This window comes from Simochromis diagramma, unplaced genomic scaffold (genome assembly GCF_900408965.1).
Source record: "Simochromis diagramma unplaced genomic scaffold, fSimDia1.1 OVJJ01000304.1, whole genome shotgun sequence".
Lineage (NCBI taxonomy): Eukaryota > Metazoa > Chordata > Actinopteri > Cichliformes > Cichlidae > Simochromis > Simochromis diagramma.
In genome coordinates, this window is record NW_024387030.1 from 2,177,414 (window position 1) to 2,194,083 (window position 16,670).

The 16,670-nt window shown below is 39.3% G+C and overlaps 1 protein-coding gene across 3 annotated transcripts in view; it reads right to left on the reverse strand.

Annotated features, from left to right (window-relative positions):
• The window catches only part of LOC120739480 (leucine-rich repeat and fibronectin type-III domain-containing protein 2), a 134,169-nt gene extending 122,542 nt beyond the window's left edge, over positions 1–11,627 (reverse strand). For all 3 annotated transcript variants that reach the window (XM_040041244.1, XM_040041240.1, XM_040041241.1), the window contains exon 1: positions 10,545–11,627. The gene's annotated coding sequence lies outside the window, so the exon portion shown is untranslated. The remainder of the gene's footprint in view (positions 1–10,544) is intronic.
• Between the last annotated feature and the right edge of the window lie 5,043 nt (positions 11,628–16,670).

A 16,670-nucleotide genomic window follows, 5' to 3' on the forward strand; every position in this document is an offset into this window, starting at 1 on the left:
TGTTTGTAACGCTGACGCAAAGGGGACATTTAATGAAATTGTATTATGTGAGGCAAGGTGGACATGAAAACTCTGAAGCTAGATAGCTAACAAATGTCTGTAAAAAAAAAAGAATAAAAATGTAGTAATGGCAAAGTAAAAATCTTACCCTAAACCTAATTCAGATGCTGCGGTGAGACCTTAACAGTGAGATGCATATAAGAAAAAAAAACCAAAAGACAAAACGATGAATGGAAGCAGAGTTAAATAGAACAGCTGTGTGAACATTACATCTGAGAGCATGGGGCATGTAACATAGCCCCTTTATCTCAGAGGCTAATCTTCTGCATTGTAGCCTGCTTTTAGAACTGCATTTAGAATGCATTATTTTTCACGTCAGTAAACACACTGAGTTTGAGGACTTTGAAGAAGAGATTACATAATGGTTGACTGCTGGGGTGACTGAAAAAGACAACTCTGTACTAAGCACAAATGTAACCAGCCTGAAATTATTTTACTAAACGATTTGAATATGGATAATTTGTTTGCAACCTCATCTATATTACACTCTATCAAGATAAGTCCTGTCAAAGAAAACGGGGGGAAGTGTGCGTCAAACTCAATTTCCAGTGACAATCAATAAAATCAAACCACTTAGATGTGTGCTGTTGTAACACAGAGAGATTTATAAGGGGAAAAATATTTTACTGTCTGAAGCTTCACAATTCCTCTCAACTGAATGCCTAATAAACAAGCAAAGGAAAGGTTGGTGTTCAAAAGCAGCGCAGAGGGAACACTGTGTGCATACTGTAGGCTCATGCTGACTATGAGACGTAAACTCACTGCTGTGAGACAAGGACGGTGCTTTGCAAAGAACCCATCACGAGAGCAATCATCGGGGAGGACCCGAAAGGAGCACGGCGAGATTAAAAGACCTGCTATCAATTTATCAAAGACGCCGCTGAGAGGGAACTTCAACTTTAAGGCAGAATTGGGACATTTTCCACCTAATGACTGCAATTTATAACAGAGCATGGACAACTCTGAAACTAAAATCTTGAGAACCAATTATAATAAGCACTTAAAGTTGCATCCTTGTGAAGCTTACTTGTTGATGGCGCTACCGACTGCACAAAATATGCTAATAACTCCTGAGAATTCCACTCAAACGAACACAAATGTATACCGCAGAGCTCAAGAATATGGTGTGGCACATGTCGAATGGGATTTAAGGTGCAGTAGAAAAGGAATGAAAAGATGTCAGTTAAACATGAAAAGAATAATGCTCCTTGTGTAACTTGGCTAACAACTTTGTTATAGAAAAACAAGCAGAGCAACAAATTTCTTGTCTTCTTCTTTCATTTACCACCTTGACAAGCTCTGCAGCAGAGTAAAGATAGTTGCCTATGTGCAGTAGCATCTGACCTTTTTGGAGCCAGTCTGGGCGACTCTGGCTGTCTTACTGTGAATAATAAGTGGGCCTGCTCTCTCTTTGACCACAGACCTTCATCCAGACAGTGATTTCACACGTTTGCCAATGCCAATGACTCATTACTTCTGTCTTTTGTGTGTGTGAGTGTGTGTGTGTTTTTCGCACTCACTATTTCTTTATTTTGCTCAGGGGCTTAGGAAGATAAGCTGTTCCAGCCCCTCTCTAAATTACAGCTCCTTCACTGTAGCGACATCCCCAGCAGAGCCTGAATGTTATCACTCCACAGCGGCACGAGGAGCTCTCCATTTTAGATCTCTGGAGCTAAACAGTTTTTGTTGCTAACCTTGGGGCCCACTGCACATGAGCAAGTAAGAGGAGCAATCCTGATGGAGCTGCTGTCATGCTCTTGGTGATAACTTCAGCAGTGTCTGTGTTTTCTTGCAGTGCAGCAGGAAAAAAGTCAATGAATTTGTAGGTGTAAATTTAACAAGCAGCATTCAAATAACAAAAACACAGTTTTGTCAGCCTGTTTATACATTAATGATATATTAGTGAGTTCGCTAAATAATGTATTGCTCACTCACAGGCTATGCTAACATTATTATTTACCGATAGACGGAGCATCTGAGCCAACAGCTCATGTGAGGTGGCACTAAGATCAGCTTTTATCTTGACCTTGTTCATCTAAACTACAGCTATGCTAAATTAAGTTGACCCTGGTGTAGGGGTATTTTTTTTTATAGAAAACAAGTTGGGAAAAGGAGGGACATTTGTGACAATGCCACCAGCACAACCACAACTCTTACCATCAAGAAGCAAAATGTGTCTTGTATCAGGGATAATCACTTCTAATCGCCATGTTGGCAGACATGTTTGCCACCTTTCCCCTCTGAGGCTGTGATCCACAGAGTCTGTGAGCTGTAATTTACTGTAACAGGCAAGGGTACATTACACTTCGAGGTTGTTGATAGAAATCCATCTTACAGTCAGCTCTAGAGTGTGACTTGAAGGCACAGAGAGTAACAATATAAAGTCTTTAGAGCAACACTCTGCTTTCTTTTCCATTTTCCTTTCAGTTTTATGAACATCAAATATTCAGACATACTGTATTTGTAAAGAAAACAAAATAGCATATATCCCATAAAGCATATTTTTATCCTGTATGAGACACTGGAACCCACATGACTGCCTTTTACTTTCAGTCTATCAGCTCTACTGAACGCTGTGTGAGCAGCAAAAGGCTTAACACAGAGGCTTTTAAAATGTAAAAGTTAGTTGAAATCCTGTAGCTTGAGTGGGCTGGAACTGCTGACTGTGATGAATGAACCCACCATTAAATGATGGGCGCCACTGTATTCAAAAGTGCAGCAGTAACAACAACAGGGAATTCGTGTGGGAGGGGAGAAAAGGGTCACAGTGAAACTAAAATGCCAACTCTCAGTGTTTACAGTCCTACTGGGTCTGGAATCGAAACAAAGAGAAGAATGGGAAACATAAAAGAGCAGGGAGGGAGTGGGGTTATAAAATGAATTTACCTTTTGTAATCTGATGCAGTGTAATTTTTCCTAATGTATTTAAAGTGCTTAGTCGTGATAGCAAGAGTTTTAGTCATATCCCAGACGTGCCGTCATCCATACCAGTTCTATAATCATGTCACCAGAAAATACCCCACTTCCCACTGAATTGCTCTCGAGTTTCGCATCCGCAGTCTCTGCTATCTGTGTCCCTACGATCATATTGGTTAGTCAGCAGTGACATCTTAATGTTCTGACTTGTGTTTCACAAAGGAAGGGAGCCGTCGCCTGTGCAAGCTCCCTGAGGTTCTCTAAAAGCTCCACAATGGCTCTACCTTCCACAATATGTAGCTCACTTTGATATACTCTAGAGTCAAGAGCTTCCAGCTGTGACCAGCAAGAAGAAACCACATCAGAGTAGTGTTGTGGCCAACCCCCAATCCAGCGCAGTAAGGTGAACTAGCAGATGCAATAGAATGGCTCTTTGTGAAAAGTCAAGCTGCTACCTAAAGGTGATGAAAGGTGTATGGCGGGCATTTCATCTTCAGACAGCTCATATGTAGTAAGTCGTTGTTCTCCTGCAAATATCCACTAAAAACTTGTGCTAAAAATACTTCTCTCAATGGGAACTTAGCACTATGTAGATGTTTTACAGAATACTTTTTGGAAAGAGCTCCGTCATTGAAATAATGCATTAACGATCTGTCAGACAGTTCACAATGAAAAACCATGCCCACACTGCTTTATTTCATTTTTAGGATTTAACTTGCTTTTCCATATATTAAAAAACCCCTGAAACATTTCCCTAAAATCACTAATCATTCCACCAGTCTCAGGTCTTAATGTCCGACCCTATGCTCTAAGGATAAGAGACACTTGGAGACTTGTCATATTTTAAAATTCCTTTGGCACCACCACTCTATATGAGTGAGATTTAAAAAAAAAAAAACCTCAACAAAAATGAAGCATGACAAATGCTTCTACTACGAGGAGGCCTTTTTACTGAATGTTAGTAACTCGGTAACCTCCAAACCTCCATCCTTCTTCATTAAGTGGCTTTACATGTATGAGAACATACCGGATTCCAAGACCTCGAAAACTTCTGTGCTTTTACCCCCACAAAAACAAACAAAAAACTGCGGCTCATTCACCAGCAGTATTTTTTCGATTGCTGCTTTTTTTTTAAAGGTCACATTTGAAAATACCAGCACTTAGCATTAAGGTCGAGGAAAGATTGTGGCCTAGCAAGTAATATATGGTTAATTTATTAAATGTTAAGGTACTGTGATGGCTGCATGTACAGCTACACAGTGGCAATATCCACCATGTTAGTGTAGAGGCTTATACATTGCATTCACATTTGTCTTTAAATATAGGAATTAATTTACAGGACAACAAATGCCTGGTTTTGGCTTAGAATTAATTCACATATCCACATAACACTGCATTCTAAAATAAGTATGCACATTTTAGTTTACACTGTTATGTATGATTTAATCTTTGTTTTCTGAGTTACCTTAGTTGCAGCTGCTCCAGTCCCTTGATTGAGGACCCAAGAGGTGGAAAAGGGGCGGAGCGAGCCTTGATGGAAAGCTGCAAACTGGCTCATTCCATGACTCGGGACCATGGGGGGGAATTGGAGTTCATTATGTCATTAGTTAGGTTTTGTGTGTTTTACCCCTTTTTGTGGGCTTATCAGCCACTATTTAAGTTTCCCCTTTGTCTGGTTAAGTTAGGTCAGTTTGTTTGAGTTACCAGTATGGTTTGTTAACTTTGAGTAGAGGGCTGTTATTTTGACCTGTTTTATGGGCCCAAGATTTTGACTCTTTTTGCATGATTTAACCAATTATGTTTTTGGGTTAAATAAAAAAATCATTTTTTTGGACTTTAACCTGTGTCTAAGTTTCCTTCGCTGCTCGGTCCATCACAGGTACTAAATCACTTGAGGAATAAAGTCACAGTGATTGCCTCAGTACATGAAGGACATAGTACATCCTGTTTTAGTACTTAAGCAGGAAGTAATGGTTTTGCTTTACAGAGAGTTTTCTTCTAGGCATTCAGGCCAGTTTAGATATAATGTAATGGTTTTGGAGAGAAGGACCCAAACACTGGACATTACAAGCAAGTAAATCCAAAATCATCCAGGAAAACAAGGAAACAGCACTAGGAAGTGAGCCGTAAAGCTTGATTCCTGCAATTTATAAGACAATCTGGTAGGTGGAAAGTGGAAACAGGGGAGTGTGTATACTGTTGTGATTGGCTGACTAAAGACAAGTGGAAAAGCAAAAAAAAAGGGAGGATGCACCATGGATAACAAAATAAAACAGTGATCAGACAGTATTGATAGGAATCCAAAAACAGGACATAAAAAGCTTAATTGTCACAATTGGAACGTTTTTTAGATATTCTTCTTATAATTAGCAAATCGAGGATAATCTGTAAATTAAAGAAGGCAAAGTGTGGTTAACAGGTTCCTCAAGATAATTGAAACATCACCTCTGAGTGACCATAAGTCATATTCATAACTACTGTACTGTATATTGCTGTCAACATTAAGGTGTCTGTTGGGTTTATCTAGGCACAAACCCCGCTCGAACAAAAGTTCAAACTGCACGACAAAACAAGACAAGACAGAGCTCTTTGTTTTTGTGGCTCGTGAGGGAAGTCAACCCAGGCCTTCACCTGTCCTTAGCCAACTTCGACTGATTCCTTCGCTACAGCCCTTTTTATTGTCAGCAAGCAATCATTCATTAATATGCAATTACAAATACACGTGACAGTCTTAAGCAGGCATATCTGAGCAGCATCAGTGTCTGTATTCTGTGGGTGCATGTATGTGTGTGTGTGTGTGTGTGTGTGTGTGCTTTCAGCCATTCCATATATAGACATACAACCTTTCAATGAACTTAAACTGTGTGTATGAGGTATGCAGAAAAGCAGAAGTAAGCGTCTTGCTAAACTATAAAAACAGGAACTTGCAATAGGTCATATCTCAAATGAACATATAAAGGTGTGAAGTCTTGCACTTCAAAAGAAACAGAACATGGTGCTTTTCAAATGTATAGCATAGCTCATCTCTGGACTAAGCTGCACTCTAAATAAAGAAAGCACATTTTGTCAGCACAGACACAGATAAAGGAAATGTTAGAAGGTTGAAAATAAATCCTCTGACTGTCTGGCCTTTTCTTCATATTAATAGCCATATTAGGACACATAAAGGCAATGATTATATATCTATATATTTTAGCACAAATGACAATATAAAAAATATCAATTCAACAGTGTCTTTACTTGGTCTTTTATTTAAATTGTGTGGTTCTCAAGGTGTGATGTAATGGACATAAAAGCAAAACTATATTCTACTGAGTTGGAAAAGGCCTCTGGGTTACTTCATTCAAGTTCTGCCGGTGGGAAGCTCCATATGCCACACCTGAGATTTTGGAGGCAGTTGGTAAAACAACAGCAGACTTCTTTTTAATGTTGAGAGCTACTGATTTCAAATTGTTCTTCTCAAAACACGGATGTGTCATGTGTACCAAACTGAATTTAATAGTAGCTCGATAAAGGAAGCGATGGAAATAATGGTTGCAAGCAAAAGTGGGAAAGAAATCTGTTGGATTTTTTGCTTATTAATGGGTGGATATTTGTAGTTTGTGTCAAAAAAATGAAAAGAATCAGTGATGAAGGCATAGGACTCTACAGATGAAAACCAGAATAACTTTTACATATGACAATGGGCGTAATTTGTGGTGTCCATTATACAAACAACAAATCACAGCTGAACAAGTGTAAAGAAACCTTAAAACCTTCAATGGATATCAGTTCTTCACACATATTCCATCTAATCTAGAGAAGTTAGATAACATTTAAAGACCATTGTGTTCTGAGGTGAGCAAGCAAGAAGACAAACACGCAACGCCAGGAAAAAAATAAAGAAAGGAATTGCTGGAGCTATGTCTAGGGGCTCCACCCCAACAGCTGATTTCTCCAAACACTACATCAAGTGTCAGCTTCACTCTGCACATATGCCGCACTCCAGCAGCTGGGCTGTAGTCAACATGAATGCAAACAAAAGACCAACGCAGTGACAACAGTAGTGATGATTAAATTCATTAGGGAAATGTCTCCCTGTAATGCATGGCAATTTGAGGTGAAGAAAGCACATGAAAATGCCCTGCAGCTGCACTCTCTTCCTGAGTGCTACTTTTCTGTATATTCATTATTTTAGCAGAGATCAAACGTATCTGACTGCCTTTACACTCCTCCCAGCTTCAAGCTTAGATCCTTTTCTTTATTTCCTCAGCATTCTGTGCATCCATACATCTTTCTGCTGGTGAAGGTGAGCGAAGAAGCCATGAGGGAGAGTTTTCTTCACATAGCATACGAGATGCCACAGAGGGTTTAAGGCTAAATCCCAAGTTATTTTCCACTTAATTTTTGAACTGCTATTGCCCTCCATAAAAGCTATTCCACAGACGCTAACAGGAATTGATCCCCTCTCTATTATTTCCCTGTGCCTTGCTTAATAAAAAAGTCCTCTAGTTGTCATTCCCCCTACATCGCTCTCATAATTTCCTTCACAAAACAACAACTTTCTAACGTTCTCTGTGAGCCTTCTGTGCACGTTGAGCTTCTCCCCACAGTAAAGCTGCCCTACTTCTGAGTGCGTCCTAAGCATCCATCTGCCATACTCGTAAATTGTGTTTCCCTGCGATTGCAGGTTATCTCATCTGTCAAAGCAGGCCTATCAATTCCACCAAGCAGTCTCGACAGAAGGCATTAGCCCTCCAGCGTCATTCTGGCATCAAGCATTGACAGACAATAAATGCTAGTGATATCAACATATCAGATGAGCACTGCTGACAGTTCTGTTGGGACTGTTAGCAATGAGCAGCTAAAGACACAAAAGCAATTCATGCTTTTGTTGTTTTCTGGCTACAAAGGCATGCATATCAGTTAAAGGAATGTAAAAAAGCTTCAAATTGCTAAACTTAAAGCAATAATTGAAGGCAAACAGCTATGCGCCTTGTGCTGCATGTTAGCTGATAGCCAAGCATTAACAACACTGAAGGAATAATTTGAATTAAAGTTTTAAGATTAATGCTTTACAAATCCTGGATCCTACAGTTTCCAAAAAGGAATTCTAACACCTTTAGCAGAAACATTCCCATGTGTTTCAAATGCCGGGCCCTCTTCTGTAACACAGTTGCTCAACACTACACACTCACCACACCCAGTCTAAACCAAAAAAAGAACTAGTGACATCACAATTCCTGTAATGACATCATTCTTCACGAGTCACATGGGAAAGTGTGTAACTGCTGAGGCTGAGTAGAGCCATTCACACACAGATGCATTCAGGGTTAGAGCATCATATGAGTGTTTTCTGTTCCTTAAAGTGGGCGGGGCTTGGTTTGCAGTAGATAATTTATTCCTGAATTAGAATCTACCACTGTTTAAATCAGAATCTATTCCTCTTTGTTTATTGTTACTGTCAGTGCAAACTGATTTAACCATGATTAATCCACACACATAAAGAATGTGAATTTCTGTTTTCAGTGTCATTGTACAGTAACTTTGACAAGGCATAGAGAAGTTTATTTGTTGTTGTTTTGTTTTTTCATTGTCATTTAGTATAAAGTACCAAATGACAATGAAAACACTATGACAACATAAATGAGAGCACTTGTTCAATGACCTCAATAGAGAATAGCAAACATAGCATTGAGACAGACATTTCTCTTGAGAGCCAGTGAATGATGGTGAGCAAGTCCAGGGGTATATCAGCCAAACAGACTCAGACTTCAAGTGAATAATATGCGCCTCCATAGGTTTTTGGTTTATAAAGAGTTATGACTTAGATATAAAATGAAATAATAGCTTCTGCCTATTATTTAGGATTTATTTCAAGTATGCACAGGGATTGCTTTTGATTTTCTTTCTTTCTTTTTTGTAAGAAAGGCTCTCTCTTCACCAGAGCAATCTTGATTTTTTTATTTATTTATTTTTTAAATTAAGCCAATGATTACATTGTGAGATAGTGATTTTCACAACCATCCATTTTCAGAACAATTTGATGTCCAAACATCGCCTCTGTGCCACCACCAATACTAAATAAACAATCATAATAGATAGCTTTTCCAAATACTATTCTCTTTATCTAAACACAAGCACCTGGACAGTGCAATAACTGAAAAATAGTCATATTAGTCCTACATAAGCTATTCCTGCTCCATTCAGACACATTGCACATTTGGACAATGAGATGGACTGTAATAAATTAGGCCTACGTGGCTCTGGGAATAAACAGGGTGTGGCGCACCTGTCAATGAGTCATTTTGCATCAGAATATTGCTTGTTTTTGTTGTTGTTTTCTGAGTAAAGGCTGTTGGGTCTCTACAGTAGATGATTTCCTTTTGTTTTATTTTATTATTATTATTTTCTTTTTACAGAAACTTCCTCACTCTGTGTGCTGGAAAGAAATTCTCCATGGTGGGGACAGTCTGGGTTGGGGCGCAGCCATCGATGTCGATAAAATATCAGTACAAATCCCTCTGTGGAAAGGAAACGCTCCCTCCGGGCGCAGTTTGACTGCGCTGTCCGTGGTGCTGAAAAGACTTCAGCGGCCGCGGAACAGGTTCCACCTCCGGACACGGAGTTCGTACTCCGTCCCCGCAACTGCCAAGTAATCCACAAGAGGGTGGTGATTACAGTGGGTGGTGGCGTTGGAGCCTCATGGCGGCCATCCCTTAACCACACACACACACACACTCCCGCATTTGCGTACCTGCCAAACTAATATTTTCATTGGCGATAACCAGCACCTATCGGACATGCGATTAAAACCTTTTATTCTCTCGCTCTCTCTCGCGCTCTCTCTCTTTCTAGCTCTCTCTCACTGTCTCTCTTTCTCACACACACACACACACACACACACACACACACACACACACACACACACACGCAGCAGCAGCAGCACCAGTCCATTCGTGCAACTTAAAGGGAGTTTAATAAACGTCTCAGCCTACTGTAATCACAGGGGGACGTTTTGGAAAGAGTAGGCTAATCTCTTCCTTCCCTCAATCCCCCCCTCTCTCTTTCTCTCTCTCACTCACTCACACACACACACACACACACTCACACACACACATTTGCAGACCAGCAAAAGGGGCACGTTTATGCACACCAAGAATTAGCATGCATCGGACACAACTCCCCATCCTCTCAGCCTTATGTCCAAGCGCAGTGTTATTTTTCTACATAGGTACAATAAAGAAACGTAAAAATACATTAAAACACAGCATCCGTCGGCGTAAAGCTCCGACGTTTCTCCGCCGATCAAGTTACTTTCTGAGAATACCAGAAGTGTGAGCCGCTCTTCACTGAATTAACACAACGCCTGCCTTCATTTCGCAAATACAATCGAATGATGTATCACTTGGGTTTAAATCCATCATCGGTGTATTAGAATTACACTAAAAGATGATTTGTAACCAATAGACGCAGCACATATACATAAAAGACAATGCAATAAAACTGTTAAGTGCATCTTCAATCCCCGTGTAGTGTAAGATAGGCAGAACTCTTGCACGAATCGGACATTTAAGGTTTCGACTTACCTTTAAGGGCAGGAAAGTATCCATTATGTGCCGCCGCGAGCTTTAAACAGTACACTCTTTTTTTTCCTGCTTCGAGTCTAAAGCCGCTCCCTTCCCATTCATGCACTAATTCCAGAAGAGGAACTGCAAAAGCAACTGCCCGACCAGCCGCATATCGCTTCTTCTCTCGCTCCTGACAATTTTTCCCCCCACCAGCAGATGCTCTGGAAGAACCTGCGCTTTTGCCGGGAGCCAAGCTGCGACACAGAGCTTCACAGCATTTTTTGTAGTTTTCCCCTTTAAGTAAAAATAACTAGCTCGCTGCTGTGTGGGCTCGTCTGCATATTTCCATGTGAGAGTGCAGCTACATGGCACAGGCGTTTGTCTATTTCCCCCCCCGCGGTGCAGTAATTACTAGTGTCCACGTCCTTGGAATCGGTTGCTTCTCTTTTGCTCCTAAACACTTATCCAAGCAGAAAGAATGTCTTCTTTTAAAACGAAGTAAAGGCCGTAGGTCCAGAAGAAAACTTTCTTGTTTGTTTTCAGTGATTCGGAAGTTATTAGTTAGTCCAAGAGTGAGCAGATGGCGAGACGCAAAATCTGCGCCAGAAAGACTGCAATGGAGCGGCGGATAACCCTAGATGGCACAAACACCATGAAGTATCACGGAGCCCAATGGACAGGCGGTGGGTGGGGGAGAGGGGGGCAGAGACAGGCAGGTCACCCAGACGTGCAGTGCATGTATGCAAACACCCACTGTAGCGAGTTTGTAGCGATAATTGCGCGTAAATAGCCACTTTGGCACGGTCCACAGCGAGCACCGTTCTGTCTGCAGAGGATTAACGATCACGGATTAGCGTGTGCTTAGGGCTCACTGCAACAAAGTAGCCTATCAGGGCTGTGGGCGAGCCTGGTTCTGTAGCATGTTGCAATCTGTATGAGTATGTGGGCATTTTTCCTGTGCATTAGCCTACCTGCAGAAGCTCTTAAATACTTGCAGGTTGCATTCTCTTTGACCTTCAAAGACCAGCAGAACTCTTTAAACAATTAACAGATATTACACAAAAAGTGAAGAAGGGAATGGACTGGTGGATTTACTGTGGTCACAGAAAATACATAATTTAATATTTAGAATAATCAGTGTTTCCCCATTAACTGAACTGTGGAACTGTTCTCTCAGCCCTTTTTATTCTTAAGTTTCTCGTGTTGCTTTTTCCTGATGTCCTTTTTGGTATGGCTTCATCTATCACTATGGCCATCTTCCTCTGCTTGTCTACTAATAGCATCTCTGGTTAGTTAACTCAGGCCAGAAAACATCATAGCAATCTTCTATTGTCCAATTTTTGTGAGACTGCATACATTTTAGCCTTGTGTCCCTGTTCTTATGTGACAGTGGCACTTCTACTGCTGCAGCCCATCTGTTTCAAGGTTCTATGTGTTCTGTGTTCAGGAAAGCTCTTCTGCTTTTTTTTTTTTTTAGCAGTAAGTGCTTGTTTGAGTTACTGTTGCAGTCTTAGTCACCTAAAACACCTTTCTTCCTTATCCTGATCCTCCGTTTGAACTAATTCTATGTGTGCAGATCCACCAAGTTGCTCCCACGTAATTGGATAATATGATATTTGTGTTAATGAACAGTTGAGTAAAGATCAAAACAATAAGCTCATTAGCTTTTAGGACTGTAAGGTGCGTAAGGTGTGCCTTCCCCGGGTGGTTCCTCTGGTTACAAAAGACTTAGATAAGAGACAGTCAGATTAATACGTGTGTCAGAATATTTTAGTTTGGAATAATCTATTTTCCTTTTATTGTGAAAATACTGAAATGAAATACAGCAGTGAAGAGCTGACATATTATTCATCATACTTTTTCTCAATCTATTCATAGATAAAGAAATGCTCAGTATTTAATTCTATGCATCTGACTCTGAAAACATCTGACCTGTTAGAACTTACATCAATTAACTATTTGAATTTAAAAAGGGTTATTTTTCATAATATCCATAAAAGTAATTAAGTATGAGAGTGATTAAACAACATAAAATATGTTTTGAGCTGTTAAAGAGCCGCAGGACTCCAATCACAACTTTAGGATTAAAGGGATTTATTACTTCAGCACCTAAACTATATTCTGATGCCTAATGTGGAAAATGATTTTGGTCCAGCACATGGAGAAAATAGCTGCATTGGAGCTTAGTGACAGGAGCATTTGTTTTTTATTCCAGGTGTAGTATTGCACACTTTATAAACCAGTTGTTCTTCATAAGCCTCAAAATAGCTCACAGCCAAATCCCAAATAATGAAAAGTGAAAGTGTGCAAGTGCATATTTCTTTGCATATATTCACTACATCAATAGGACATTTTTTTCACGTTAACTCAGTTCAATTCAATTCAGTGTTATTTATATAGTTCCAAATAACAAAAGCATTCACTTCAAGGTGCTTTATATTCTAAGGCAAAGACTCTACAATAATACAGAGAAACCTCAACAATCAAACCCCTATGAGCAAGCAGTTTGGTGACAGTGGGAAGTAAAAGCCCCCAGCAGCCTAAGTCTATTGCAACATAACTAACGGTGGACTCAGGGTCACCTGATCTAACCGTAACTATAAGCTTTGTCAAAAAGGAAAGTCTTAAGTCTAAACTTAAAAGTAGAGAGAATTTCTGTCTCCCAAATCCAAGCTGGGAGATGATTCCACAGAAGAAGGGCATGAAAGCTGAACACGCTGCCTCCCATAGTACTTTTAAATATCTTAGGAATCACAAGTATGCCGACAGTCTGAGAGCAAAGTGCTCTATTGAGATGATATGGTACTATGAAGCCTGATTATTCAGGACCTTCCATGTGAGGAAAAGGATTTTAAATTAAATTCTGCATTTAACTTGCGCCCAGTGAAAAGAAACTAATGTAGGTTTTTATGACAATTTGATAATAACTTAAGACGTTTGGATCTTTTACTTCAGTGTAAGCGTGTAAAACATATAACTCACATGCCAGATGGTCAAAGTTAGTCCAAAAGTGAGCTTATGCTATTCTAACTAAAATTTAATAAATAATCCCAAATGAATTATCTCTTTATTTTGATAACAACAACAGTAATGCTTTTTTTTTAACAGTGAGCAACAAAATATGCAAAACCTGAAAAAATCTTGCTGAAATTACTTTTATTTTTTCTCAGGGATGTTTCCCACTTTTAGACTAGTTGTATTTCTTTACAGTTAAATAATTAGGATAAAAAAAAAAATCAATTATTATTGTTGTGCAGTACACTGGTCCGGCCCACCTGAGATCCAGTTGGGCTATATGTAACCCATAATCTAAAAATTGTTACACCACTGATTCTGTTCATTGTACAAAGACTTGTATAGCTGGCAGTGACAGCATATTTTTATATTAATCACCAACACAAATTAATTACATATATAGTGAATCAAAGTCTTTTAAAAATAGTGTTCAAATGAAAATATTATGACAAGACTTGCAGCATTATGTTGAACACAAACATATTTATCTGTCTTGACAAGAAATTTGTTTTTCTTACCAAACTATTTTCTAGTATAAACATTTGTTATACACTCATGAGTGCTAACACAAGCATTCAGTTGAAGAGATGATGGTCATGTGACAGTTAATTTGTGTTAGGTGCATGCAAAGCTTTCATGTTACTTCATAGCACTAAAGTTTTGTTTAAAAGATTGTTCCTTTATAGCGAGTGTAATGCTTACTTACATTAGGTTAATTACTATTTTTGTATCCACTGAATTGTTTTTGTATCCACCTCGGGAATGTCTGGAGGAGGCACACAAATATGTTCACTAATCCATTAAATCCACAAAGGATCAATAGTTCAAGCTCTTTCAGAGTAAAACAAACATTATATTATTACCTATTACATCCAGACTACATTTTAAAAACATGAAAGTAAATCCTGTTTTTCATAACCAGGTATTTGCTGCCACGCTAGCAAACTGAAGCGAAACCATATTCAGTCAGACACACTTAAAGTTAATGAAACAATATCCTTTGGTATTCAGCAGTTTGAAATAGTGCTTTCAAGGCTTTTGATGAGTCTATTTTCAGACAGTGTAATTAAGCTTGATCTTTTAGTACCATTGATTTATTTCTTGATGCTTAAAGGAGGTCAGAAAAACAAGTGGTGCCATGAATGGAAGGTTGTCAAACATGGTAAGGCAGTTTGTTTGCTAAATAATTCATGGTCAAGGTGCCAAAGCTTTGCAATATGAGCATCATGCAATACAATTCTTAACATTTCTATCTTGACGTAATCATCAAAACAAAATGATTGCATATAAACACCATTTCCTGGACTGAATATGGTCTTTTTCTACACAAATCAGATTTGTTCTGATCTTCAGAACCAGCAACCTTTTCATGTGTTGTTAACTCCAGCTAGTTATCTACAAGTTAGCAGGGTTTTTTTCTCCTCCAGTGTTCCTGAGCAGAAAAGATTCTCTGGCAGCTGTCTCATAGCTGCAAGTCTCTGTAGGTGGAAGTCTCCTCCTCCCCCCTCTCATCCTTTTCTTTTGCCTTCTCTCTGTTTTTTATCGATGCAGACGGTGGGGGACATAGCTGCTGTGCCTCTCTTGCCCACTGTGCTATTGATCTGTGTTTATATCCCTCTTTTGAGATCCACTTAAAACAACATTCTGATGGCAAAAATATCCAATTATACCAATTAGTTAAAATACTCATAAAATGATTCTTTTTAAAAGACAGAGATGTGACTGTATGTCATCTGGAACTGTGCAGATATAATTTAAACAGTGACTTCTTCACTTATTGTAATTTCTTATTGCAGGAACACAGTGTACAAATAATTTAAGTCAATAGAACACACGCAGTATTTCAAACCATGGTTCTCATTTCGCGATATTTTATGGCACCAGTGAAAAGGCTAATAAACTACACTGTCTCTTATTTCATCCTGACACATATTTGTAGCAGTACTTGTTGTGACTCTTGTGTGTAGACTCTGAGCCACACCGAAGTCATTATAATGATTCCAAACAAGGCTTTTAGCTGCAGTTAAATTACAGTAAAGGAGCTGTAGGTGTCCCTGTGTAAATGGAACTGGAGACAAAGGGTGCCTCATTTAGTTAATGCACATTTCATGACCAAACTGTCAAAATATAATTTGCACAGACAGATAGTTGATGGAAATAAACAGAAACGTGTTGTGGAGAAAAATGTTAAAGGACACAAAGACAAGATATAACAAATCGTGTGCATGTGCTCAACAGCAAACATGTCAAATCCATGGCAACAAAGGCAAGAAAATAAAAAGAACAGGTAATGAGTTAGACAAATTCAGCCAAGACAGTGTGATTATGGTTTTCAGGAGGATGATAGAAAACAGAGGCAGGACTGAGAGGTCCGGCAGCACTGATGGAAGTAGTTCAGACAGACTGACGCACTTTGATATACTCTTTAAAGCACTGATTCACCTTAAGGTTTGGCCTTGCTGCAGTTAGCCTCCATTGCCACTTTAAAGATTTGAAGTTAAGGTTTGTATTTTTTACTTTTAATTCCATTATTGCTTTTTGAGATTTTTTACAGGAAAACTAGTTGTCTGTCCATCCAACCATTTTTTAAACTGTTTATCCAGTTCAGGGTCACCGGAGTCTGGAAACTACGCCATGTGTAGGTTTACAGAGACAGGTTTCACGCCCAAGGGGTCTGGTGCTCCCTGGACATGACAGGATATGCAAACCATAACAGGGATAGCACAGAGAAAGAGAGAGACAGCCAAATACACTCTCACATTCACACCATTTGCCAGTTTAGAATTAGCAATTACAATGATATACATGTCTTTGGACTGTGGTAGGAGGTTAAAATACCCACACATCTCCACACAGAGAAGCCCAAGCTGAAACTCTGAAACTCTGAGACTCTTACAGCTCTGAAGTTTCCTGTTAAACATGGCCAAAGTTTTAAATAATGAGGCCAGCATGTGCACAGCTAGTCGTTGAGAGGCCAAAGCTCAGGCTACAGACTGTGGTTTTGTCTTGTTTTTATTTGTGGCTCTGAATGTATTCACTGAAATGGGATATTTGTCTATCATCATCTTAGGGGTACAGCCCGTCCTGTTATCACAGAAGCCCCACTAACCACTGTTCATTTTGTTTGTT